The sequence below is a fragment of the Sus scrofa genome, chromosome 9, assembly GCF_000003025.6.
Source record: "Sus scrofa isolate TJ Tabasco breed Duroc chromosome 9, Sscrofa11.1, whole genome shotgun sequence".
Classification (NCBI taxonomy): Eukaryota; Metazoa; Chordata; class Mammalia; order Artiodactyla; family Suidae; genus Sus; species Sus scrofa.
Genome location: NC_010451.4, coordinates 46,776,397 through 46,801,899, shown reverse-complemented (window position 1 = coordinate 46,801,899; position 25,503 = coordinate 46,776,397). Strand labels below are relative to the sequence as shown.

Genomic DNA, 25,503 nt, shown 5'->3' with positions numbered 1-25,503 from the left:
GGCTTAGCGTGGCCCTACCGATCTTTGCTTAAAATACTAATATTTTGTTCATCCTGGATTTCTGCATGAATTTTGAGGTTTTAAATATTTCATTAAAACATTCTCTGCGGTGATGACTGAGACGTATGGTGCCCCATAGGATTTGTACCTGAGGCCTCAGTCTGCTCTCCCAGGCTCTGGCCCTGGCCCCTGCTCCGGGCCCATGTGGAATTCCCACTGTCCTTCAAGCTAGGACACCTGAGATTCACTTGGTTCCTGTGCCCAGGCTGGAGCGAGGGACAGGTCAGGCTGGGCTGGGGACAGGGACACTGGGGAAGATGGGAGGGGCTTTCTCATGCCCTCTGAGTCACCATATCCCAAGCTCTGGCCACTCAGGAGGCGCCTGGGAAAGAGCCTTGGGGCCATCCTTGTGACAAGGGCAGGGAGCCGGTAACTGTCAGATGGCCTGTCTGGGAAAGAGAGCCCGTGAGTGAGCCTCCTTCTGTTCCCCCAGGACTGCCCTACCCAGCTCCCAGAAGCTGGAGCCTTCTCCCAACAGGCAGAGTCTCCTTGCACCTGAGGACATCCAGGTGAGCCTGGGTCCTTGAGTGAGGGGCAGGCAGAAAACCTGGGAGATGGGCCTCACGAGGGGGCCCAAGCCGAATGCAGAGCTCTCCCAGGTCCATGGGTTCCCGAACAGCCCCCGGCATTAGCCCTGGCCAGGTCCCACAAGGCCAGGTCCAGGCTAGAGACTGTGGTCTGGGCTTCCCACCCCCCCAACCCTGAGCACTGACAAACCAGGACCCTTCCAACCCAGGGCCTCCGGGGGACTTCTTCCCCCACCTCGCAGATCATTCATTAAAAAACCACTGATGCCTGGCCCCAGGCTGCTCACCGGTAGAGCCCGCAAAGCTAAAGGTTCAGGCTGCCCTGTGCCTCCCAAATGCCACCAGAGTGGTGAACGCCAGGATGGGGTGCAGGGGAACAGAGGAGGGGAGTCCCTGACCCATGGGGGGGCCAAGAGGGCCACCTGGAGCAGGGCAGCCGCTCACCCGCTTCTCTTCCAGACCCTTCATCTGGAGCCTGGAAAGCCACAGCCACAGCAGGATGAGGAAGAACAGCAGAAACTGCCCCCGCAGCCCCCCTACTATGATCTGGGGGCCTCCCCTTCCTACCACCCCTGGGTAAGGATCCCTGAACCTCGAGGATGCTGTCCCTAACCCAGATCCACCTGGCCCGGCCATAAGCCCAGCTACCTTAGAGGGAAGGGGACAGAGGCAGGTGAGGAAGGTGGGCAGAGGGCACAGGGAGGCCAACCCGGGACAAGGGAGGTCCCCCATAGTTGCACCACTGCAGGCACCCTGGGCAAAATAGGTACTGGATGCTGACAGACCGGGGAGGAGAGGGTTTCCAGTGAGGCCGAGCCCCAACCTGATGCCCATCTCTCCCTCCCCCCAGCCCCACCCCTAGCTCTGTACCCTGCACCCTAGTCCCTGGTCCTGCCAATGACCACCAGATAGCCAGCCACAACCCCTCCTCCTGGCCCCACTCCCAGCTGCTCAGAGGACCAGCGTCCACTTGAATGGCTGCCACCTCTGCCCATCGCCCGCTTCTTTCAGCAGACTTGAGGGCTGGGGCGGTACCCATGTGGTGCCAGCGCAGAGATCCAGGCCAGACCGCCTGGGCCCAAAGATAACACATTCCATCCTGGCACTGAGACAAGGGCCAGGGCTTTGTCTCTGTAGCATAGCCATCCTCTCTCTCTGTTGGAGGTGCCAAAGCGAGACCATCTTGAGATGCCAAATCCTGCCCCCAGGGGAGGTTGCATTCCTATCCCAGGGTGCCAAGCCCAGAGGGCCACCCAGCCCCCTCCTTCCGATTCTACACGGGGATGAGAAGACCACCAGCACTTTGTTATTCTTCTGTCAACCTAGAGCCTTGGAAGTGAGTCGAAACTCACTGTGGACACAAGGTCCATTCCCAAGACAGCAGCTGGACAACCCCTCCCCATGAGAGGGTGCACGCACCCTCTGTGTGGCCCTGCCAGTTCCAACAGAGGGATCCCGGTGGCCGTGCTGAGAATGGGCTGTGTGCCAGAAATTTTGTTGAGACTTTTCAAACACTATTTAATCCTCACAGCCATCAGTATGATAAGTCCTATCATTGCCCCATGTTATAGATATAGAGGAAACTGAGGCTCAGCGAAGCGAAGGGACTGGCCCAAGATGATCCAGCATGTAACTGGGGAGGCCCTGGTCTTCTGGCTCCCAAGTCCAGGCCCTACGGCACAGCAGTCACTGTGATGGCCAGACCTGCGGGGACTTTACCTGCAGAGGCTGGAGGAGCCTCAGGTCGGCATCAGCTCCTCAGATCCCCAGGCTTCCTGCATGCAGCAGAACGCCCAGCTCTGTGGCCTGGCTGCCCCTCAGCCCAGGGGCTTTGGGAGCCGCAGGGCAGCTCTGAGAACTTGGCTTTAGAGTCCTGAGTTTGGGAAGGAGGTGTCACTTTGGGCCACACAACCAGCCCCGGGTGGGTCGGGGCGGGATCTCCCTGGAGAGCTCATCTCCCCACCCCTGCTCTGGACCATGAGGACACACATTCTCCCCAGCCTGAAAGTGGGTATTAGGGACGGAGTGTGGAGCCCCCGATGTTTCCAGAAAAGAGAAAGCCGTGCCCCTCTGCATCAGCCTTCTCCCTCAGCTCGGCCCTGGGTCAGGAGTCGGTAACCTTGTCAGAGCCCTGGGTGGCAGGAGGGTGGGGAGGGGCTGCAGAGAAAGCGAAATGGGGCAGGCGGGGTGGGGGGTGGGGGGCTGAGGCATGGGGAGAGGAAGTAAGATGATGGAAGGGAGCAGTTTGGAAAGTCCTGGAAGACTCCAGTGGGATCGCCTGAAGAGCGGGCCTGGGCTCGGCATAAAAATCGCTGTGATGCAACGGGACAGCTGCAGCTGGCCCTAATCCCCTCTAACGACTTCTGGGCCCTGTGCTCTGACGGCTGCCCCCTCAGCCTGGCATGCACAGCCCTCCCTGGGGGGCACAGCAGGAGCCAGGCCAGCCTGGCAGCTCCAGCTCACCGACTGCCCTCCCTCCCCTGGCCCCTCCACCCCTCTCATACAAGCCCCAGACCCCAGCACGCGGCTCCGACCCTGTGCCCTCCCTGTCAGCCTTCCCGCCCCAGGCTCTGCTCATACTGGATGAACAGAAACCCCAAACGAGCCGACAAAGAGCAGAGTGAGCCACTGTCTACCCTCCTAGCAGGAGGACCAGGTGATGGGGACACTCTCTGTCCTGAACGCAGAGGCCATGGGATCAGGGCCCAGGGCAGGTGGATGCTTGTGACAATGACCTGTGGGGCGGGGTGTGGAGGGGCAACTCCAGCATCCTGGGGAGGCACTCGGGTTGTTGCCAAGAGAAGGGTAATTCCTTTGGGCTGCAGAGCAACTGGACCGGAAGAGGATTTATCCCCAGCAATCAGGGATACAAGCTGGCAGTGCAGCTTGTATACAAGTCACAGTATTGATGTTGTCATCAATTGTCCTTCCTGCTAAGTAATGAGAAGGAGCCAGGCAGAGGCAGCATGCATCCTTCATCAGGGTGGGGCGCCAGAGGGGAGTGGGAGGGCTGCAGGGGGTCTGGGGGACCAGCAACTAGAGGCTTGTCCAAGCTCAGTGGCCCCAACCCGTGTGGGCCAAGCCCCATGCTGCCCACACACTCAAGGGCACTAAACAAGGCGTGCTGCTCCCCTGAGCTTCTGTCGAGGCTTTTCAATTTGCAGGTACCATTTGAAGAGCTGGCTGGCTCAGGGCTAGATCTCAGGGAGGACTTCCAGAGGCTCTAAAGTAGATGCCTGGAAGAGGTGAGCGGAGGAAGCACTGCCTTGCCCTTAAGGAGAGGGGCTTCCATCTCCTCGGTCTTGTGAGGATGGACGGCCCCGGCTAGAAGCAGAAGACTGGATGGATGACCTTGGGAGAGGGTGGAGCTCTGAAGCTTTCTTTTGGCTCAAGTCCCCCAAAAAGAAGACTCCAAGATGGCAGAGTCATTGGGGCAGGGGCGAGGGGGCGGGGGGGGGGGATCAAGGAGGAAGCAGGAACAGACAGGGAAAGGAGGAAGGAGGGAAGATGGAGCAGGAAGAGTCAGAACCGCCACACACTCTTCAAAAGCTCTGAGTCCCCCATCCCGCAGGGCTGCACGAGGTCCCCATCATGTTTGGTTGTTGGTGGGAGCAGCCTGGGGGGAGTGTGGGTGCAGCACAACGCTGAGGTGGGTCCAGAGGGGCACCAACTCAGGCTACAGCCATCCATGCTGCCCACGGCTGGGATCTAAAGCCGTGCATGTCCCCAGCTTCCCCAGGCCATGCTGTCACCACAGGGCTCTCACCTCCGAAGCCTGATGTGGGTGCTGTGACCCAAATCTTCATTCCCGGGGTATCTGAGCCCTTAATAACACCCTTGGCAGGCAGAGCTGTTGCGTGTGTCCATTCACAGCTCGTGCCCTCCACTGCACGCGTGGCAGCAGCCTGACCTCCTCCTTCTGGTCAGGTCCAATCGCCCCCGCCAAGATGTGACCCTTTGCCAGCTGGCCCAGAGCAAGGGCAACCTTGAGGAGTCCAAGGGCAACCTGCAGAGCCCAGAGGAGCGGGAGTGGGAAGCACACATCCCCCACTGGGTCGTGGGGAGCCGTGAGGGGGGCACTCCTGTGTTCATCCCTTGTATTCTTCCTGTTGGGGACACAGTACCATACAGAGGCTTTTCAGAGGACCGCCACCGAGCTGGCACTTCAGCTGGCATTGAGAACACCGTGGTAGCCACCGTCAGCCTCTAGCATCCTGCGGGGCCAGATGGAGGAATTAAGCGGAGATAAGATAATAAACCCCGACCCCTGTGTCCTTTAGGGCGTTATGATGATACTGCTCCCCCGACCAGAGTACCACATCACTTTAGACCGACTCTTGGCTGGTGAGGGCAGTGTCAGAGGTCTCCACTTGGCCCTTGTCCCACCGACCAGGAGCTCCCTGTGGTGTCCGCCTGGCAACTCCAGTTCTGCCCTGCGAAATGCCATCTCCCTAGCAAGTGAGTTCGCCCAGTTCTCTGGGTCTTTGCCAGGCTGTGAATTCCATGTCCTGAGAAAGCACCCCCAGGTCAATGCATTCCTGCTTATACCCCCAAATCCCACCCCGGAGTGCTCACCCAGCTTCTGCTGGAACGTGCTAGAGAATTCCTGCCACCCACTCCTTGCTCCTTGGGTGTAGCCTCTTCTCCTCCTCAGGTCCAGCTGTCCCCAGCTGGATCACGCTGGGCTTTAAACTTAGCCATTGGCCTGGGAGCCGGGAATGGAGTTGGGCCAGCAGCCGAGCAGATGTCTCTTGCCATCAGGGAAGCCTGGGCACCTCCATGTGCTCTGAGAGACACAACCCCAGGGGCCTCTCTCCATTTATCCTCAGTTTCAGAGTTCCAGACTTTTCCAGCCCAGGCCCTGACTTAGCATAATTCTGGAGCTCTGCAGCTCTCACTCTCAGGTCCTGTGTCTGCTCCTCCACTCTGGCAGAAGCAGATGGGGCCTCTGTATAAGCTCCCTGAGAGGGTCCCTGGCTGTCACATGGGGCCTTTAATTGTCAATGGCCCTCATTTCTCATTATCCCTTTATAAGTGCCAACATCACTAAATCATACCAGCCAGCTCTGCTACCCCTCTGGCATCGTTTCCCAGGTACCTCAAAGCCAGAATGGCTGGGCTGGAAAGAGCGTTCCCCTCCCCCTCAATGTCCCCCTCTGCCAAAACCCTCTCTGGAGGAACCTCCACAGCTGCCATGTTGTGCCAGAAACTCTGGGCCCCACTTCCCCTTTGAAACCTATTTTTGTACCACTTATGTCTGTTCAAGTCCTCTAAGAAGAGTCAGCAAGGCATGATTTGATGTATAAGAGTTTCACTGGAGAAAATGCCTATGGCAGATAAAGGGCAGGGGACAGAAGGCAGGGACAAGCTGTCCCTGAGCAAGGAGAGGGGAAGGAAGGAGGAGCCTCAGAAGGCACTTGACTCTGGGAAAACTTGAACCCAGCCAATGGGGCGTGCTGGGGCCCTAGAAGTGTCCCTTGCCCCCTTCCCAAGGGTCTCCAACAGTACCAGCCATGCTCAGTTGCTGACAGGAGCAGCCAGGGGACATGTGGCCTCTGCAAATGCCATGGTGGATCCAGCCTGGCAGCATCTGGGTTGTCTGCAGCCACGCTCCCCACGGCAGATCTGAGCAGTGCGTTTCCGTGGCTGCTCCAGCAATGGACAAAGCAGAGAGTATGGAGGCTCCAGGACTGAGACGGCCTTGGGAAGGAATTGATGGTTGAGTTGGCCAAGGGCAAACTTGGGGCGAGATGTCTCCCAGTTCCCCAATCTTGGGCTGAGAGGTGTGTGCCTTCTGGGGTGAGAGGGGGACCAGAGCCCAGGTAAGGCTGGCTCCCAGGGTCAGGGACACACCTGGCCTATAGGGTGATGGCTCCCCAACCGGTCGCCAAGAGTTCCTCCAGTCCAAGCAGGTATCCCAGGTCACTGCCCCCTTGCCTCTTTGAGATGGATCCTGTTAAGACAGAAGGCAAAGTGCCAGGACGTCTAGGTCAGCCCCACCCACCTCGGAGAACTCCCCTCCACCCACCTGCATGAAAAGGCCCAAACCACCTTTGCTGTCACCGCCCCCATCTCCCTCCCATCTCTGCGGGGGTCAGAGCCAAGCCCGCTCCTTGCAGATGGCACTCAGTTGGGAAGGACCCACTTAGTGAAGTTCCTGGCACTGGTGATCTCTCTGCAGACAGCCTCAGTGGGAACCTGCAGAGTGTGGCAGCCCCAGGCCACCCCTGGCCTCACATCCACCTGAAGCACCTGTCCCCAGGCAGCCTCATGATGATGGGAAAGTCAAGAGGCCGGGTCCATTCACCCTGCCCCACCTTCGGTGTGAGGAATGAGGACACAGTCCGTGTCTCCACCAAATGGCCTCACACCATCCCAGAGAGCCGGCCACCTTTCTATCCTATGGGGGTCCCGATCTGTGGACCCACACTCTGTCTGCCTCCACAGTCCCTTGGGGATAAGGCCCTCAGGGACAAAGCAAATCAGGGCTTTTGCCCTCCGCAGCTCCTGCGCCCACCCCTGCCCTGCTTGCCTTGAGCCCACCTTCCCGTCCCTCCCTCTGCCACCCTCACGGGCCCTCCAGCTCAAGGCCCGGGAGCCAGACCTCTGGTCTGTTCAGCCCCCTCCCCCTCCCTTCTGTCACCCGCCTCCTGTACTGCCAGCCTCCCTCCGCCAGGCCCCTTGCTCCTAGAAAAGAGGTGTTTCCTCCACCTGCACCTCCAGGCAGGCTCTAGAAGCAGACGGCTGAGGAAGGAAAGGCATCAGGGTGTGACTTTCACTTCTGAGAAATCAGGAGCTAATTGCTCTAATCTTAGCCCTGCCACATGTCCCTGACTGCGGTCACTGATGGGCACCAGATGGGTGTTGCTGAAATCAGGACGTTGGACCTTCCTGCTGCGCAGGCAGCTCCACCAAGGGGAAAGGAGTGAGCAGCAGCCTGGGTCATGAGGATCTGCCTCCCACGAGGGGCTTGGAGCCCTCCTCCCTGCCCCTCAAGCCGAGGAGAGCCCTCCTCAGCCCCTGCCCTGTGGACAGGTCCATCTGTCTGCCTGCCTGAACGTCCATCAGCAGTGAGCAGAGGAGGAACTTGCAAGGAATAGCCCACCATCAGGAGGCGGAAGGGCCCCAGAGATCACAGAGCCACCCTCTGTTATTGTCAAAGGGGAAACCGAGGCCCAGAGAGGGAGAGGGGCTGGGCACGGCCACAGCAGGAGTCATCAATGGAGCTACTGCCCATGCGTGGCGGGGAGGGCGTCTGCCTTTCTGACCTCATGACAGCCCCCACCCTCAGAGCTCGCTTACTTGGTCATTTCCAGATCAAGCTAAGTCAGAAGTCATGCAGAGTTGTAGCTGAAAGTTGGAGTCCTGGGTTTTTTGTTAGTTTTTTGGTTTGGGGTTTTTTTTTTACCTTTTTCTTTCCTTTTTGTGGCTGCACCTGCGGCACATGGAAGGTCTCAGGATCGGGGTCCAATCGGAGCCCAGCAGCTGGCCTACACCACAGCCACAGCAACACCAGATTGGAGCCACTTCTGTGAGCTATACCACAGCTCGCGGCAACACCTGATCCTTAACCCACTGAGCAAGGCCTGAGATTGAACCTGCATCCTCACGGACACTATGTAGGGTTCTTAACCCACTAAGCTGCCACAGCAACTCTGCAGAGCCCTGGGTTCTAACGAGCGATCCTTTATGTAATGAATTGTTTTATTCCTCCGTTTTATAGATGAGAAATGAGGCTCGGGTGGGTTGAATAATCTGACCAGCCACAGCAAGTGGCCCAGCTAAACCTTCAAAGCCAGTTCTTCTGATTCCAAGTTCAACTTTATGCCACTGCAGCGCTGCCAGCCACTTCCCTGTGATCCAAGCTCATCACTTGCCCTCTCTTGGCCTCAGTGTCTTCCCTCTGCAAAACGAGAGGGCTGGCCCAAAGAGTCTCTGGAAGCCAAAGAGCAGCAGCACCAGGAGCCGAACCCACCTTCCTCTGCCCATCCCCACAGCCATCTAAGGAGACACAGCCTAGCCAAGCACACACATCGTGGCCAATTCTGTAAACACTTCTCCAAACCCGTGTCTTCTCTGTTGTCATTGATTGATTGCTTTTCTGGTTCTCTCTCTCCCTCCCTCCACCCCACACGCTTCTCCCCGTTTCCCTTTCCTCCCTCATCACCCCCCACCACTCCCACCCCCCCATCTCATCCCAACTCCTGGCCCTGGGGGTCTTCATCTGGCCACCTCCTCCTGCCCTCCCCCTCCCCCACCCCTTCCTACCATCTTTCCCATCCGCCTCATTCTCAGGGCTCTGGTCCAAAGGACACTGACATCCACTACGTAGAGCTGGACACGTCAGCCCTGGAACTCGCACCAGGGCCACGGACCACCATGCTGGGGTCTGAAGAGGTTGTGGAATATGCCACCATCCAGCTGAGCGGCCCCCTAGCGCACGACCCCTAGCCACCCACCCCTGCCTCTGGACCTCAGGTATGCTCTGCCCCCCACCCTTCCCAGCCTTCAAAGGCCCAGCTGCCCAGAGGGCTGGAGGGATCCAGAGCTGTGGGCCTCTGCAATGGATGGGGTGGGTGGGGGACAGGGGTTCCAGGTGCAGGAGAAGGAAGCTGGACCAGGAGGCCAGAGGCCTAGAATGTAATCTAGCTTCTGCCCCCAATGTACTGTGTGATCTTGAGCCTGTCATTTCTCCTCTGGGACCTGGTCCCCCCTTTCCCCCCCCTCCCCCTGCCCCCGCCCCGTGAAACAAGGAGGTTGGACCCGGTAATCTCTCAGGCTCCTTCCTGCTCTAGCGGTCCCGGCTTATCTTTCTATGGGCCCAACAGGCATGAGCCTCTCCCAGAAGTGGCCTCCTTCCCTGCGTCATGCATGCCCCTTAGCCTCACGGGCACCTGGGGGCTACCCTTTATTTTCTTACTACGGCTCAAGGCTGCACGCCCACATTTCCTCCTGAACTGACCTCCCTTGGTTCCGCTGAACAGTTTGCTTCAACCAACTTTACTGAGCACAGGCTCTGTGCCAGACACTGTGCCGAGGGCTTGGGGTTCAGAGAGGGACAAGGCAACGTTCCTGTCCCCTTGAGGAGCTCCCAGCAGAGTGACAACCCAGAGCCCCTGAGCTGAAAAGGGGGTGGTGAGCAGGGCTCTCTCCCCAGGACGGGTTCTGCATCACGTGGAGGCCACAGGAACCCAAGAATTGACGTGGGGAGATGGTGGGTCAGAGGGCGAGCCTCCTTGAGGAGTTGAAGGAAGCTGAAGACCCTCAGACTAAGAAAGTAGAATGACAGGACTGGAGATGGGTCAGAGGGTCCACTCCTTCAGCTACAGGGCAGGAAAGCTGATCCCAGGGCCCGGTGCCTGAGATGGTTTGAGGATGAGCAGGCGGAAGGGGACAGAGAAAGGGGCAGGAGGGAGAAGATCAGTCAACCTCAGGCGGCAGAGACAGGGCAGTACTGAGTGTGAGAAAAGCCCCACCAGGCCTGGGAGGGCTGGGGGAGGGGGAGGCCCCAGGAGGGACACAGGGGGCCCTGCCCGCCATCCCCCACCCACCAGGAGCCAGCTGGGTCCTGGGACCCGAGAAGGGCCAGGACTCTGCTCCCCCACATCCCCCAACCTCCCCACAGTGCACGTCAACCTCTGTGCTCCTGCAGCCCGCCATCCCCCAACCCCTCTGAAGAGAGAATTTTGTGGAGCCTCGACACCCGTCCCCCTACCCACCCCGCCCCCGACATTGGGTTCGAAGGAGGGAAGCCCCAGAGCGATGCCGGGACCTCCCGAAGCTCCTGCACAGCCGTCTTGGGAGAACCTGTCACTGGAACCGCTGTCTCCCTACTCTCATTTGTCCTTCCCCCTCGCCAAGGAAGGGGTGCTGTGGGCATGAGCAAGGGACAAGGTGCCAGGCAGAGTCTCTGTCTCCCAGCCCCCAAGACCGAGGGGAGCAGCTCGGCTGCTGTAGAGCCTTCTTGTGAGGTCTGGGCCCCTGGGAGGGCCCCCCCCACCCCCGGCCTGAGAGGAGGCCGTGAGGCTTGCAGTGAGGGAGACAGGCTCGGGGGAGGCCGAAAGAAGCCATTAATCCCATAAATCCTAATTTGGAAGCCCTCCCGGCCTCTCTGAAGTACAAGGAGGTGGGGTGGGTATAATCCTGGGCGCTGCTGGCAGAGACCCAGGAAAGGGAGGGGCTGTGCTGCCTCCCTCTCGGGCTTTCACTGGGCGCCTGTCCCACCCCCGCCCCACCTCCCCAGCAATCCCACCAGCAGCAGAGCTGAGGGTGCCATCCATCCCGGGCCCCAGGGAGGCCCTCTGTCTGGGTCCAGGTGTGAAAGGTGCTGGCCCAGAGTGCCCAGAACAGGGGAGAAGCCGTGAGGAATTGACAGCTTGGGGCAAGCTGGGCAGGGTAGGGGGCGGGACAGGGGGGGTGGGCAGGAGGCTCTGAGCTGGAGGTTTGGTGGAGCGGAAGGCGGCTGCCCGGCGGGGAATTAGCTGGCTTCCAGCCACTGGCCCCTTCCCACCACGTGTTGTCACTTCCCCTCTAGCAGCAGCCCCCCAGGAGGAAGGAGGATGACAGGCGGGAACAGGTGCAGACCCTCCCCCTCATCTCTCCCCGCCCCGTCGCTGGGCGCAAGCCGGAGCCAGAAACCCGGGCAGAGTCCTGGATGGGAGCTCCCCGCCTCTCCCTCACCCCAGCCCTTGGACCATTTGATGCCTTCAATGAGGCCTTGGCCAGAAACTCGATGGAAGCTCTGGCCCATTCGACACCAACAGTTGGCAGAACTAGCCAGAGAGAGAGGTGCCTCCCTTCCGGAGATGGGGGGAGGATGGCCGGTGAGGGCCCAGTGGGGTCCCCCTGCACAGGCTCAGCCCACAGCCCAGACGCCTGGGAGGAAGAGGCTGGAAGCTGGGGCCCCATAGCCTGCCTCTACCCCAGGCCACTCTCCCATGCCTCGCTCCCTGCTCCCCCCATGGCCCCCTCGGCTGGGCTCCTCTTCTCTGCCCTGAGGCCTGGCCAGACCCTCTGTCTGCCCACAGCATTTCCTGCCCCCGGTCCGTATTCCCCACCAGCCTCTCACTCTCCCTTTCACCAGCCGCCTCGCCCCCTGTTGCCGGGTCACATCTGTTTCTCCCTCCCGTCTCTTCACGCCCCCCACCCACCCTCCCTTCCCTCTCCCATCCTGGCTGCTTCTGCCTTTTCATCTCCCCCTGCCCAGAGCCCTCCCCACTGACACTGCTGGTTCCAGAGGCTGGAACTTCAAAAGGAGATCAAAGCTGGGCCCCCCATCCAAAATCAGCCTGTGCTGGGTGCACCCCTGCCCTGAGACTGTAACTCTCCCTGACAGGCGGGGGTGCCATGGCCCAGCACCCCGGGAAGCACTTTATCGGTCGGAGCCCGGTACTGAGTAGGACACAGTGTGTGATGGAACGCTCCCAGCCCTGGGGATTCAAAGAACTAGCTTGAAACTTAATGCAGCCAGCCCCTTACTGGCTGTGCGACCTTGGATGAGTCACTGCACCTCTCTGACCCCATAGCTACATTATGTTTTAAATGGGACTATAATCTACTTTACAGAATTGTTGAGTGGATTAAAAGGGAGTGTGGAAGGAAAAGATCTGCCTGTCTCATAGTTGACAGTCAGTAAGTTGCTGCTTTTAATAGTCCTACTATATTGGAGTTCCTGTCACGCAGAGTGGAAACAAATCTGACTAGGATCCATGAGGATGTGGGTTCAATCCCTGGCCTCGCTCAGTGGGTTAAGGATCCGGCATTGCCATGAGCTGTGGCGTAGGTCGCAGACCAGCTCGGATCTGGCGTTGCTGTGGCTGTGGTGTAGACCGGCAGCTGTAGCTCTGATTAGACTTCTAGCCTGGGAAGCTCCATATGCTGTGGGTGCAGCCCTAAAAAGCTAAAAAAAGAAAAAGAAAAAAGAAAATAGTACTGCTATTTCAACATTACTCCCAGGGCTGGGAGTATAGTGACAGGGGCAGAGGCCTCCTGGGAGTAAGGCCTACTGCTTAAATCCCCAAGAAGTCACTCAGCACAGAGGCTCCACTTGAACCCAGATCTCTAGGCCTGATCCTCACCTGGACGTATCAGCCACTTGAAAGCCCTCCTCACCCATCAGCCCCACCAGACACTCAGTTCTATCCCCAGACGGGGCTCTCCTGCCCCAGTGGCCCCGGCCACTGCTTCTCACCAAGCCTCTGGCCCAGCAAGGGCACATTGGCATCTGGATAGGGCTGGGGGCAGGGGAGGGCTGGAAGGCCGAGGCTGCATTTAGGAAAAGTTCCTTGGCTCCGAACATCAGGGAGCTTGAGGAAGACGTGACTTGAGTAGGTCCCTAAACCTCCCAAAGCTTGTTTTCTCATTTGTAAAATAAGGGGTTAGCTGCCTCAAATCCTCCTTTGGCAGCAGACTCTGCATACATTATAATTTTAAAGAACCTAGGCGGCAGAGCTCCAGGGCTCAGAGGCCCCTCAGGACGGGGAGCCCAGGAGCTCCTTCAGTCTGTGCGGCTTCCACAACCCGCAGCCCAGAGCGCACAGCTCACAGGAGCCTCTGCTGGTCCTGCTTTGCCAGGAAGTGACCGAGGCTCGGGAGGTGAAGGGACCTGCACCCCGGCCACACAGGCAGCAGTGGCAGAGCCACAGAGCCAGCCCAGGCCTCTCTCAGGCCCCCCTCCCTCCACCATCTGATGGGGATTATTCTTCCCAGGTTGTAAATGGGCGTGTGGGAGCTCAGAGACAGGGTCCGAAGGCCGGGCTCCACCCTGCTGGCCTGCCCCACACGCTGGGACCCCTGCCCTCTCCCAGCCCATCGCCTCCCCTCCCTTGGGTGTCTATGCCCCCCTTCCTCCGAAGCCCCTCCCTGACTCCTAGGGTTACAGATGGCAGGCCCCCCCCACAAGACTGGCTGCCCCCCATGCACTGTGAGGAACGCAACCTGCTCCTACCGCTCCCTGGCTCTGCCCCCACACGCACCCCAGGGCCCCCGGTAGGACTCTCTGGGCTGACAGACATTCTCCACATCTGTGCTCTCCAGGACACAGCCACCAGTCACATACTGTGACATCGACGTAATGTTATTTAACTTCCATTTTAATTTAAACAGACACACATGGCTAGGGGACTGCCATATTGGACGGTATAGATAGAAGTGACACCAAAATGCCTAGCCTCTTGCCTCCCTCCTCCACAGGCACGTTCAGCCATGGAGACTTTTCTTTTTCTTTTCTTTTTGTGTGTGTGTGTGCTTTTTAGGGCTGCACCCGTGGTATATGGAGGTTCCCAGGCTAGGGGTCTAATTGGAGTTATAGCTGCTGGCCTACACCACAGCCACAGCAACTTGGGATCCAAGCCACGTCTGCAAACTACACCACAGCTCACGCACAGCAATGCCGGATCCTAAACCCACTGAGTGAGGCCAGGGATCGAACCCACAACCTCTTGGTTCCTAGTCATAATTCGTTTCCTCTGAGTTACAATGAGAACACTGTGGAGACTTTTGAAGCAGCCACATGGACCGTTTAGGGTGTGAGGGGGGCAAGAAAAGTTCCTGTCCCTGGGTTCCCCGCACCAGGCCAGCCTGCTCAGATGCAGCTGGGCACAGGGGCAGGGCGGGAGGTGGAGGTAGAGCAGTGCCCTGAAAGCAAGTCGCCACCTTACTCCCGTACCCTCAACCCCAGCCCCACAAATCCCTGTACAGGGTATGCAGATTGGGAGCCCTGCCACCTGAGTGTCCCCCTGAGGCCCTGGTTAGTCTTCCCTTCCTTTCCCGGGCATGGCCTTTGCCCCAAGACCCCTCACTGTCTCAGATGCTCCTCCTTCCTTCTAGGCCTGGAGGTGCTGGGAGGCCCAGGCTCACCCTGGAAGGGGCTTGGGAGCCAAACGGCCCACGTCTTAGGTCCAACCTCATGGGAGGGCAGGGATCTCGAGGCCAGGCAGCCAGGGAGGAGAGGGCCAGGAGGCCTCCCCCAGAGTCAGCCAGGATCCTCCACTCATTGGCCCTGGCGGTCTTCAGAGGGCAGCTTGGGACTCTGCCACTGCCTGGGCCTCTGCAGCTCAGGCAGATCCTAGGAAAGTGGGTGGTGGGACCGAGCTCCCCCTGCTGGACAACCCTGGAAACAGGCCCCTGCCTCCCGGCACTGCAGCCAGGGAGCCCCCCCACCCGAAAGTGAGCTCCCGCAAGGAAGCCGCTCGCTGTAGAAATTCAGGTGGGGAGTGGGAAACAGGATGGAGTGACTGGGGACCTCGAGACTTACCAGCCAGGGCACAGAATCTTTGGAAGTCAAGTGAAGATCATTCAGGATTGCTACTCACACCCCCTCCCCAGAGAGGGCCCCCTTCTTCTCCTCCTTCCTCCTCTCCATTCCTCCAGACCTCCCTCTGCTGCAGAGGGAGGTGGACTATGGACAGACCATGAGTTCAAACCCCGCTCTGCTGCCTACTTGCCTGTGGTCACAGATGAGCAGTTAACCCGCCTCCCCCGGCCCCCAGGCAGGCGAGACTGGGAGGATTACCTACCACCCCACATCTAGGGGAGGAGGAGGTGGCTGAGAGCTGCTTCATGGGCTGCAGGCCCCCTTATTGCCAGCCCTCTTCCCTGCCCTCCCTCTTCCTGGCCTCTCTTTCCCTGGAGCTCCAGGGTGAGACCTGCCAGGCACCTGGCCCTCCAAAGCTACCCTTACCTGTGGGAAGACCACTACCTGGAGCTGGCTGCCCACCTGTCACTCCAGACCACTGCCCCCAGCCTCTTTTCACTGGCCTCCTGGGCTCGGCACCTGCATTGAAGGCCATCCACACAGAGGACACTGTCCGCCTTCCCATACTCGCCCTGGCCTCCAGCTGCTGCTCTAGGCCAGCCCAGGACAGAAGCCTCTTCCTGCGACCCTGTCCCCTCCACCTCGACCGACAGAGCCCTCAGACTCCACTCGCCTCCAGCCCACACACAGGGGTTTTGGTGAGCGAATAATTGTATGAATAACTGAGTGTGCACCCCTCCCCCCATCACACACGACTCACCCGTTCTCTGATGCTTCTAGACAGAATTCCAGCCCTAACCTCCCCACCACATCCCGCCCCCCAGACTCCCTGAAGCCAGGCCCAAGACTTCTGCCCCTCCTCTCCTGCTGGGTCACTATGACATACTGACAATAGGGTCACAGAAAGAGGGCACCAGAGCTGACCCCATGAGGTGGCTCCCTTGGATTTCCAGCACCCCCCAAAATCACCCCCAAACCAAATACCAAGCTCCTTATGCATCATCTGCATCCCCAATCCAACTGCACACCCAGCTACAGGTTTATAGAAAAGACAGACCATCCCCCACCACATACAAACTTATTCAGAAAAGGCCTGGGGGCACACAGACCTGGTGTAGGTCTGCTAGTTTTAGTTCCGTTTTTAGAATGCAGGGTGGGCCGGTATTTCCTGATCACTACCTCCTGATTTCAGCAAGGCATTTGACCAAGTGTGGATAAGATAGAGAAATACGGCTGCGTGGTACAGCAAGGTGGGCTTAAAATGTGCCCTGAGGCTTGGGTGTAGTTTTACAGACCCTCTCTTTGGCTTTTTTTTTTTTTTTTCAGCTCTCACCATTTCTTTGAATGAACAACGTGTGCTCTTTGAAAGTTTATGGGTGAAAGAGATAGAGTTGAAAGGAATTAGGAATAGTCTGTATAAAATGATAACCCAAAATACCTGTGGAGTTCTCTTGTGGCACAGCAGTTTAAGGATCAGACATTGTCACTGTGGTGGTTTGGGTCACTGCTTGGCATGGGTTCGATCCCTGGCCCGGGAACTTCCACATGGCATGAGTGTGCCCAAAAAAGACAAAAGATAGGTGATTAGATCAATTAGGTCAAAACCAAAAAAATAAAATAAAATTTAACAGAAATGAAAAAAAATTAAACAGACAAATAGAAAGTCCTTTATTTGGGTTCAGAATTCAGTCACATACATTTAGGATGAGAGATTCCTGGTGTATTTGCAGTTCATGTAAACTTTCATTGACTACTTGTTTGAGGTTTGCTTAAATTGGTAGATATGGCCCAGTGTTGTTTAACTTAGCTGTTCACTGACTATATCAATGTCCCCATTGTTTGTTTGTTCATTTGTTTGCTTGTTTGTTTGCTTTGTTTCATTTTTAAATTTTTTTGCTCTGTTAGCTTCAGTCTGTCCACACTGCCTTCAAGTTAACTAACCTCATGGTCACAAGATAGCTGCCACAGTTCTAGGCATCACATCTAGGCTCAAATATTTTTCTTTCTTTTCTTTCTTTTTTTTTTTTTTTTTGGCTTTTTGCCTTTTTGGGGGCCTCTTCCGAGGCATATGGAGGTTCCCAGGCTAGGGGTCCAATAGGAGCTGTAGCCACCAGCCTACGCCAGAGCCACAGATCCAAGACGTGTCTGCGACCTACACCACAGCTCATGGCAATGCCGAATCCTTAACCCACTGAGTGAGGCCATAGATTGAACCCACAACCTCATGGTTCCTAGTCAGATTCGTTAACCACTGAGCACAACAGGAACTCCTCAAATTTCTAATAGATGAAAAGACAAGCTCTTCTAATTTCTTATTAAAAGGGCTTCTCCTCCACCTCATTATCTAGAATTACGTCACACCCCCATGCCCTTGTAAAGATCATTCATTGGGAAGGGAAATGGGCTTGCCACACTTCCTCAGGCCAATTATGATTCTCCCTTTGGCTTAGCGAGGAGGGTAGATACTTCACCGAAATCAGATTCTGAATTAGGAAGGAGGAAAGGGGGTGACAGAGAGAAGAGGGAGGATTAAGTAACCAAAAGTTTCCACTCTGATGGAAGTGAACTTTCTATCATTAAAGATGTTCAAGATGGAAGAAAATCTGCCAGAAATATAAGGAGATTCCAGTAGTGGGTCAAGAGTTGGAGGTGATGACATCTTTCCAGTCTAGATGTCAATCTTCTATTATTCCGTAATTCCACATGGCTTACAAGTGTAAACATTTCCTCAGCCAAGACCACGTCTCTGGTCAAGCTCTCATGAAAGAGGCTTCGTGACTGAATGCAATCCTGCCCCAGGGGTACCCCTCACCGCATACTGCTCACCCTTCTCTCTCAAAGACCCCCTTCTCTGTCTCCTCCCCATCACCACATCTGGGCACCTCAGACCAACCCAAGAGACTAAAGACACAGGCAAAGACAGAGCAGGGCTGATCCCAGCCACCTGCCTGGCCGTGGGCTCTCAGGATCCAGCCAGGCAGAGAATTAACACCCAGGATAGCAACAGACATCTGTGGAGACACTATTGTGTGTAAGACAAAGGGAAGCAGAGGAAAACTGTCCATTTGATTTTGGACTCAAAGAGCTTACAGTGTAGTTGGAGGAAGGAGACAGAATACATGATGGGGCCAAAAAAATAGTAATTCTATTTTCATAAACCACAGGTGAAAACCAGCCAGCTTTCTTATATCTAAGGAGAAAAACAGTAATCTAAGATTAGCACTCAGCGGCAGAGGATAGAGACAGACATTAAATGCTCTGGGAACAAGAGGAAGAAGAACAGTATTATTAAAAATACTAGTAGCTGAAGATAACAATAGCAATGGACATTTCCAGATGCAGCAAGGCTGTCCCTTGCTTGGGACTCTGACCTGCAGCTGTGCGGTCCCACCGGGGAGAGAGGGTGCCAAGGGAAGATCCAGGAGAAGTGTCGCACCCGCTCCTGCTGGTCTGTGCCCACCTCGCTTCTGATGAGATTTTTGTATCCTCACCAAATGTAGAATAGGACATCATAATGTTTTTGTTTTTGTTTTTGTTTTTGTTTTGTCTTTTGTCTTTGTTGTTGTTGTTGTTGCTATTTCTTGGGCCGCTCCTGCGGCATATGGAGGTTCCCAGGCCAGGGTTGAATCGGAGCTGTAGCCACCGCCTACGCCAGAGCCACAGCAACGCGGATCCGAGCCGCGTCTGCAACCTACACCACAGCTCACGCAACGCCGGATCCTAACCCACTGAGCAAGGGCAGGGATCGAACCCGGAACCTCATGGTTCCTAGTCGGATTCGTTAACCACTGCGCCACAACGGGAACTCCTCATAATGTTTTTGAGAAATATATCTCCCAAATTCCTAAGAGTATCCTATGTGCCAGGAACTTTAAGCACATGATCTAGTTTAGCTTTCAATGATCCAAATGCTCTCTTGATGTCCCTTTAAGGCTTTGAGGTTCGCCCTTCCCTTTAATGTTCAGATAAATATGGTTCCACTCCCCATGCTCCCCAAGATTCCTGAGAATTGCCAGGACCTAGTATTTTCATGACTCCCTCTCATTCGGATGGCCTCTTCTCTCTCAGTCCTCTTCTGACTCAGTTCTGGAGTTCATGCCTTTTTTGCCATTTTGTTGACCCACAGAAGGTGGGGGTGGGGCTACTTCACCAGGCCTGGGGCAGGGGGAGTGGGGAGAACCCAAGAAGACTTTCTAGAAGAAATGACAGGTAGGGTGGCTCCGCCTTTTCCTTAATTTCCCCCCAAACATTACTAACTTAAGGCTGAACTTACAAGAAAATTTTTCTGAAAGTTGGGAAGAGAGGAGGGGTTAGAGGTGGGACTTTCCGAAGCCCAGCAAAGAGCCTGAAATTTAAAAACCAGACCTCCTGTCCTTCCAAGCCCCACAACCGGTCACAGCCCCTGGGTTCTGTCTTCAGCCTCTGCCCGCCCAACCCGCTGCTGGACCGTCCCCACACCTGCCCACTTGAATCCTCTCTTCCCAGACTTCAGTCTAGGGGGAGAGGGCTGGCTGGAGAGCTTTATCTGTCCCACTCCAAAGGGCGTTGTTTTCCAAAACAAAGGTTGCTGTCTCTCTGCCAGCCGTTGGCACCTTTCTCTAGAACACAAACCAGCTAGAGACACACACTCGATTCCCAGCAATCCGTGACCCAGTGACCAGCATTTACTCGGAGAGAAACTGACCTTAGACTGGTAAATAAACACGTCCAAAGTCCCAGAGCTGGCAGCTGGCGGGGTCTGTGTTGAACCAGGTTTGTCAACTCCAGAACCACCTGCTTTTAACTCTGACAGAAGAGGTGAGGCTCGAGGGACCACTGAAGGTAGGGCACAGGCCAGGCAGAGAGCAAAGGCACGAGGCAGAGCCTGAGACCGGCTGAGCCGAGGGGAGCGAGGGGAGGCAAGCCCGGAGCCAGGGAGCCCCGGAGGAGGCTGGAACAGACCGAGGCCTCCACGCCAGGGTGGGGGCCCCTGCAAAAGAGATAAGGGAATGGATTGGGACGTGAATTAGGGGGGAAAACCTATTGGAAACGTTGGTCCAATCAAACAGAAGGACAGACTTGGAGGGTGAAAGAGAGACAGGTGCCAAGGATCACGCCCAGACTTCTGATGGATGCTCTCCGAGGGGGAGACCACAGCCGGAAGGCAGGGAGGGGCGTTGCAGTGCGTCCGGTCAAGCCTGCACATGTGGAGATGGAGTGGCCCGGGAGGCATCCACGCAGAGACGTTCACGCTGTGCTCGGGTTTGTGGCTCCCAAGACAAGCCCACACTGGAGAGGTGGCTGTGCGCCTATGGATGGTAATTAAAGCCACGGGAGGATGAGCTCACGCTGGGAGAACGTGTTGGGAGAGGAGGCGAGGACCTTGGACAGAACCCCAGGAGCCTCCCCGGGAAAGGGAGAGGCTCAGGGAGAGCAACCTGGGGTGGGGGGGAAACCAGGAGAGGCCAGCGCTCAGAGGGGGGCCTCCTCAGGGAGGGGGAGGGTTCAGCCTCCAGGAATATGCCACCTGGCGCTGCTTCCAGAAGGCAGAGGTCCACACTGTCCGATGCTGCCCCAGTGCTGCCCCAGAAACATCCTGAGGATGCGCATTGGATGGATTTAGGAACAGGGTGAGGGGTGGCTGAGACCGCCAACAATTTCCCTCAGAGGCCACTCCCCTCATCCCGAAGCCAATTTTCATCAGTTTGAAAAGTGATGGACAGGAAATACATACAGTCACTTGTGATGGAACACGATGGAGAATAATGTGAGAAAAAGAGTGTGTGTGTGTGTGTGTGTTTGACTGGGTCACTTTGCTGTACAGCAGAAATTGACAGAACAATAAATAAAAAGGAAAAAGAAAAGTGAGGGAGAGGTGAGAACATAAGACAACAAGCTCCCAGGGAGGGGATGAGATGTTATCAGGAGAGACAGGTAGGGACGAGGGAGAGAGGGTTTTGTTTGTTTTGTTTTACGTAAGGAGAGAGTTGAGCAAGAGTAAAGGTTGGTGGAAAGGAGCCAGGCAGTGGGTGGAGGGGGTTGTACACAGCAGAGTGAAGATTCAGGTGAAGACAGACCAGAGACGGCTCAGGGAAAGAGAGTCCCACTAGCCCCTCCGAAAGACAGGCTCCATCAGAAACAGTGGAATCCATAGAAATCCATTAGAGATCTGGGCCTGGGCATGAATCCACGGTCCCAGGAGGGTCATAGAGGGAGCAGAGATGTTCCTGGTGGAACATCCTGGCTCCTTGGAGGCCAGGCTGGTAGAGAAGAGGCAGTGCCTGGGCAGTGCAGTAACAGTTGTTCCCTTCTGGGCCCTCTGCGACACCCCAGCCACCCCCAGCACAGGGATCCCAGCAAAGCTCTCTCTGCCCACCCACCCCTGTGGCCTTAACTCCCTGGGCTAAGCATCCTGCATTGCTACAAGCTGCAGCATAGGTCACAGATGTGGCTCGGATCCATGTTGCTGTGGCTGTGGTGTAGGCCAGCAGCTGCAGCTCTGATTTGACCCATAGCCTGGAAACGTCCATAAGCTGCGGGTTGGGCCATAAAAAGAGAGAGATAGAGACAGACAGAAGGAAGGAAGGAAGGAAGGAAGGAAGGAAGGAAGGAAGGAAAGAGAGAAGGAAGGAAAGAGAGAAGGAAGAGAGAAAGGAAGAAAGGGAGAAAATCAGGCAGCTTGCAGATGGCATCCTCAGAGGCTCCTCCAGCAGAGCTGTCCCCAAGCTCCTCTACCTTTGGAGTCCCCAAGTTCCCTTCTCTAAGGTGACTCCTTCCCCTCTTTCCACTACCTCCCTCCTTCCTTCTCTCCCTTCTCTTGCCCTCTGGAGGAAAAGGTGAGTGGTTTTGAGTCCAGAATCCCAGGTCTGAGCCTAGGTTCCCTGTTGGCGGCCCGTGAACCTGGAGCAGAAGATGTTAATTTCACTGCTCTGGGCTCACATCCTCTCCTCCCTGAAGGGAGCAGGATCATCCCGGCCCTGCCCTCTCCGGAAGGCGCTGGGAGGATTAAATGGGGTCAGAGATGTGAAAGTGCTTTCGAAGGCACTCACAGGCAAGGGGTTATCCTTATCAAAACCTCTAAGCGGAAGGCTGGCATCAGCAAATTACTCGTTAACGTGCATCATAGTCACCGCATTTCCTGTCCCGGGCTGTTTACACTGCAAGCCCTCAGCTAGCTGTGTAATGAAAGGCTTTTCCTCTTCCAAAGGAATTTCAGGTGTATCTAGCAGGGAGCAAAAGGAAGTGGGGGCCCTCCTCGAACGTCTGAGATCCCAGCCAAGGAGGATGAAAAGACAAACACGTAGCAAGCCTTTATTACACGCCAGGCGCTAGACTAAGCACTGTGTCCACAGCACCTCCTTTATTTCTCACAGCCCCTTAAGACTAAAATAATAGTATTTTTACTTTACAGATAAGAAAATTAATTGATCTGAAATTACAATGCTTTGAAGTGGTGTATTTAGGACTTGGAACTTGGCCTGTCTGATTCCAAAACTTATGCTTTTCCCACTAAGAAAAGCCCAATCCTGCCTGAAATCCCTGCAGAAGCTACCTCCTCCAGTGCAGCCTCAGCAGTGTCACTCTCTGACAATCAGCTGTTTTGCCTCCCTACCTGCCCTGCGCCAGGCCACCAGCACTGCGAGGACACAGACTGTTAAATTCATCTTCTTGTTCCCGACCATCAGCACAGTGCCTGGGCCACGGAAGGCATCAAGAATAAACCATGCCTCTCACTTGCAAATCTAAAAGCAACCTGTATTAAAAGTCTTATTTGACTCATTAATTAATAAGGGGACCGATGAGATGTCACAACCAGTTTAAAGGAAAACTCAAAGAACCACAAATGTGTACATGTTCACCTGCTCCGGCCTTTGTAACAAAATACCACAAGCTGTATGCCTTAAACAACAGAAATTTATTTCCCATAGTTTGGAGGCTGGACGTCAGAGCAGGATGCCAGCAGAGTCCTTCCCGGTGAGAGCTCTTTCTGTCTTGTATGCAGCCGCCTTCTCACTCTGCCCCCAGCTGGCCTTTCCCTGGCATGTGCCTGCGCAGGGGAGGGGAGAGAGACTGAGCTCCCTGGCATCTCTTCGTATAAGGACGCTAATCCTATAGACCAGAGCCCCACCCTCTGACCTCATTTAGCCATAATTGCATCCTTAGAGCCCCCATCTCCAAATACAGCCACACTGGAAATCAGGACTTCAACATAAGAATTTGGGGGAGTTCTTGTTGTGGCTCAGCGGGTTACGAACCCAACTAGTACTTATGAGGACACAGGTTAAATCCCTGGCCTCGCTCAGTAGGTGAAGGATCCAGCATTACTGTGCGCTGTGGTGTAGGTCGCAGATGAGTCTCGGACCGGGTGTGGCTGTGGCTGTGGGGTAGGCTGGCAGCTGCAGCCCTGATGTGACCCCTAACCTGGGAAATTCCACTTGCCTCAAGTTCGGCCCTAAAAAGACAAAAAAAGAGAATTTGGGGAAAGGAGGACACAAACCTTCAGTCCCTAACAATCTGCAAACAAGGAATGCTGAGATGAATGTACAAATAGATGCAAAATGGGTCTAGCCACAGTCAATAGCCAATGACATTCCACAGAGCACGATTAAATTACATTTTTAAAGACAACATGCTTTGCATTACTATTAGTTTTCTACCACTTCCGGAACTGTAACATAGCTCGAAGAAAGGGACAATTTTGAAAAAATAAACAAGAATGGGCGAGTCAGGACACCCAATAATCTTCTGGGTCTATTTCAGTGCTTCACAGTGTTCCCCTATAGAATGAATCAATGAATTAATAAAAGCAATTGTCTGGGCTGCTGCAGGAAGTGTCTCCTCCCCCAACCATTCCCCTAATTCTCCCTCTCTCTCTCTCTGAATGCATTTTTGGACACGTCTTTTATCACCCTATTTCCACCAGACACGGGGTAGTCCCACAGCCCTGGCCTTAGTCTATTCAACCACCAATCAACTCCCACTCACAGTGATACTAGCATCCCAGACCCACATCTACAGCTGCCTGTGGACTAGACCGGAGAAAGTAGGCTGCATCACAAGGTACTAAAAGAAAGAAGGCCTCTCATGCCAAACAGCCAACATCGAGGGCACAGATGGGCCAGGAGAGGAGATCCCTCAGTGCTTGGATTCCCTAGCCATTCACGTTGACATTGGCCCATAGAAGATCTCTCTAGCTCATGTGCATCACAGAGTCTGGCAGGAAACCAGCATCTCCAGGCCACTCAGGCCCCAAGGCTTCCTTTACCAACTGGACATTCTGAAAAGTCAGTCTTGCCAGAAACGGCAGCTGACAGAGGATGGAGAATGTGAGAGAAAGACCAGGGATGCGGAGGCAGCGCCCACTGGGAAATCAATGGAAAGTAAACCCTGGGGTGTCTAAATGCCAAATGGAGCCCAGCTAGCTCATTGAGAGTCAGTCTTGACTTCAGATCCTCTGGAAATCTAACCTTTGCTCTGGGAAAAGAATTTCTGATGTCTTTCTCAGCCTTCCTTTTGCAAAGGTCAAGTTCTATCTGCAAAATGGAGTTTGTAGTGCAAGTCCACGGTGTTCATCTCTGGAACAGTCCATGCAAGCTGGACAAGGTCCACATTAAGCAGTTGACACCCGCATTTCTCTAGCCTGGACCAGCAACCGCTTATAACCAGTTTGCTGGTAGCTTAGCTCAGGCTGTTATAACAGACTACTGTAGATCAGGTCGTTTATAAACACAAAAATTTATTTCTCTGGAGGCCAGAAGTCTGGGATCAGGTTGCCAGCAAGGTCAAGGTCTGATAAGACCCTCTTCCAAGTTGCGGGCTTATTATATCTTCACTTAGTGGAAAAGAGAGTGAAAGCACTCGCTGGGATTTCCTTTACAAAGACACTAATCCTCCACCTTCATGACCTAATCACCTTCCAAGTCCTAACCTGCTAATATCACCACACTGAGTGTCAGAATTTCAAATACGGGAGTTCCCATCGTGGCGCAGTGGTTAACAAATCCGACTAGGAACCATGAGGTTGTGGGTTTGGTCCCTGCCCTTGCTCAGTGGGTTAATGATCCGTTGTTGCCGTGAGCTGTGGTGTAGGTTGCAGATGCAGCTCGGATCCCAAGTTGCTGTGGCTCTGGCGTAGGCCAGGGGCTATAGCTCCAATACGACCCCTAGCCTGGGAACCTCCATATGCCGCGGGAGTGGCCCAAAGAAATAGCAAAAAGACAAAAAAAAAAAAAAAAAAAAAAAAAAAAAAGAGTTGCAAATACAACTTTGAGGGGGAGACGCAAACTTTCCACTGATTACAGCTAGCTGCCCTCCAGTCGCACCCCCTCAACTCATCCCGCACCAAAGCCAGAGTCACATTTCACACGTTTGGCCTTAACATTTTCTTGCCTAAGACTTTTTAATGGCTTTCAATCGCCTATAGGATAAGGCCAATGATGTGCAAGGCACTTCTCGACCAGCCCTGCTCACTTCCCCAACCTCATCTCTCATCCTTACTTCCTGACCCCACCTGATGCTCCAGCATCACCAACTCCTAGTATTTCTCTGCTCACTTCAGACCATTTCTCCATGCTTTTACTCATGTTTCCTCTGCCTGGACCATCCCCTTACCAACTCCTATCCCCCTGGGAGGCTTAGTTCAGATGTCCTCATTCCCTCCGCCCACTGCCCCTTCCCCTGGCA

At 55.3% G+C, this 25,503-nt stretch overlaps 1 long non-coding RNA gene across 2 annotated transcripts; it reads left to right on the top strand.

The window, feature by feature from the left end:
* On the top strand, positions 19,480-22,568 carry LOC102161840. 2 transcript variants are annotated; one of them, XR_002335683.1, is made up of 2 exons: positions 19,480-20,138; positions 22,232-22,568. It is a non-coding gene; the product is annotated as an uncharacterized LOC102161840 (long non-coding RNA). The 2 variants fall into 2 exon arrangements; XR_305388.2 differs by having other exon boundaries at positions 19,488-20,138; positions 22,335-22,568.